The 2,129-nt window shown below is 63.2% G+C and overlaps 1 long non-coding RNA gene across 1 annotated transcript; it reads right to left on the bottom strand.

Moving 5' to 3' along the window:
- Positions 1–11: 11 nt before the first annotated feature.
- LOC107135251 lies at positions 12–2,129 on the bottom strand. The gene is made up of 2 exons (XR_001502546.1): positions 2,045–2,129; positions 12–481 (listed from the first exon to the last, which is right to left on the bottom strand). It is a non-coding gene; the product is annotated as an uncharacterized LOC107135251 (long non-coding RNA).

Here is a 2,129-nt window from a genome sequence, read left to right on the forward strand (position 1 = left end):
GAGAGAGAGAGAACATTTGGAAGTCATCTTTTATTGGGGGACTCTGTTCTTAGAAAGTTCTATCCATAAAAGGGCAGAAGGGGCAGGACTAGAAGGGAACAGGTGAGGGTGACTCCAACCTAGGGACATGCCCCACACAGAAGCCCTCCTTGCTGTCCCCTTGGGTCTCTGACCAGGCCACAGGAATGCAGGGTTGGCCAGAGCCTGGGGCATCAGGACTGGAGGGCGTGGTCACTCAGTGTGGCTCCACAGCAGGCGTCCTCTGCTGAGACAGGCTCCTGCTGGTCCCTCCCTGTGCCCTGATCTCTGAGTACTGGGTGGAGGTGTCCCCTGCAGGACTTGCCCCGTGGACGTTGCGGGAGGCCCCGTGAAAGCTGAGGGTGGCGTAGTGCAGCTCCTGCTCCTGCCCCATGTCAGGTCCAGCTCCTGAGGAGCTGCAGGGGTCAGCAGGGCCAGGCAGCGGGGGCTCCTGCCGACACCCCTGTGTGGACAGGAGAGAGGGTCACCCAGGGCAGGGTGGGGAGCTGGAGGGGCTGGGCGGGGTCCACCCTGGCAGGACCCTCCTGCCCCCCCTCCTCCTCCCCAGGTGGCCTGATGCCTCACAACACAGGAGTCCCCTGCTGCTCCCAGTCCTGCTCTGCATTCACAGACCTGGTTGAGACCCTGTTCTGCCGATCTCACAGACACGGGAACTGACTCAGAGACGAGGGGCTTCCCCCACGCACCCTCCATCCCAAACGCCACTGGGGTCCTGGGCCTCTGTGCCCAGCACTGGGTGCACAGGAGGGGGCAGTGCAGAGGGAGCCCTGTGGGTCAGTGTCAGAGGGGACCAGTGCGGATTGCTGAAGAGGCAGGTGATGGCCAATGGCGACTGCAGAGGACAGGGGACAGCTGGACACAGAGGTCTTGTCCTGTGGAGCTCAGGTGGGAGGCCCCGGGGACTGCGGAGGCCACCAGGTGTGGGGAGCTGTGCCCACAGGAGCCTGGGCAGCCATGGAGAGGGGCCGAGCTGCCTGGAGGGTTTGGAGACCAGCCCTTCTCTAATGCAGGCCCAGTTCTGGGCTCTAGGTCCACAGCGCTGACCGTGACCCTGCCTTTCCTGCCCCAAATGCCAGGGCAGGCTGCTCAGGGGCTCCTCTTCTGCAGTGAGGAGAAGCAGTGCTTTTCAAACTTGGGTGGGGACAAGGACAGTTGGTGCAGGTCCTGCTGATGGGCTGGGGGAGGGTGTGAGGCAGGAAGGAGTCGGGCGGGGGGGAGCTGGGCTCAGGGGGAGGGCTGCCTTAGGCTGAATTCAGAGGAACAGGAGTACCTTGGGGCAGGTGGGCAGAGGGAGAAGGATGGGGAACTGGGCTGGAGAGGGGCCAGGTCTCTGTTGGGCTGTGGGGACAGGAGTGCCCTCAGAGATGGGGAACCCAGCAAGTGAAGGGTGTGCAGGGATGTGTTGGCCACGCACTTCTGAGGTTCTGACATCAGGGCCTTGCCCACCCCAGACACTGCCTCTCCCAGAGCCCATCCCCAGGGACAGCAGAGGACACGCCTACTATGCACCTGTCCCTGCAGACCAGGTACCCAGACCCCAGACCAACCCCGTCCTCCTGGAGCCCTTCCTCTCTGCACGACCATCACGTACCCTAATAACCTAGGGCAAGGCGCCAGGCAACAGAGACACCCCAACCCCAGGCTCTGCTGACACAGAGCAGCCAGTCCTACCCGCTGCCCGCCCGGTCTCGCCCAGGCCCTCAGCATGGGCTCCTGCCCACGTCTTCCCCTCACCCTGTCCCCTGACCAGCCCTCCTGCTCCACGAGTGGCCTTGCGTGGCGTGGCCTGCCTGTTCCTCTTTGGAACTGGGAGTCACACAGTGTCTTCACACAAGGCCATTGTCCCCTGCAGACTGGCCTTGCCATGTCTCAACACTGAGACCTAAACTCTAAAACAAGGGACAGTGACCAGCTCAGTTCTAGGCATGCTGAGTGGGCACCACCGTGGGCACCTGGGGACATGCCCTGGGGGCAGGCAGGATCCCAGGGTGCACAGGGCACTTACCATGGAGGCTGGCTGGAGGGCGGGGTGGGTGTCACTCATGTCCTCTGCTGCCCTGGCTGCCTTCCTCCTGTGGGACTTCACTCTG

This window comes from Marmota marmota, unplaced genomic scaffold, assembly GCF_001458135.2.
Source record: "Marmota marmota marmota unplaced genomic scaffold, marMar, whole genome shotgun sequence".
Taxonomy (NCBI): Eukaryota; Metazoa; Chordata; class Mammalia; order Rodentia; family Sciuridae; genus Marmota; species Marmota marmota.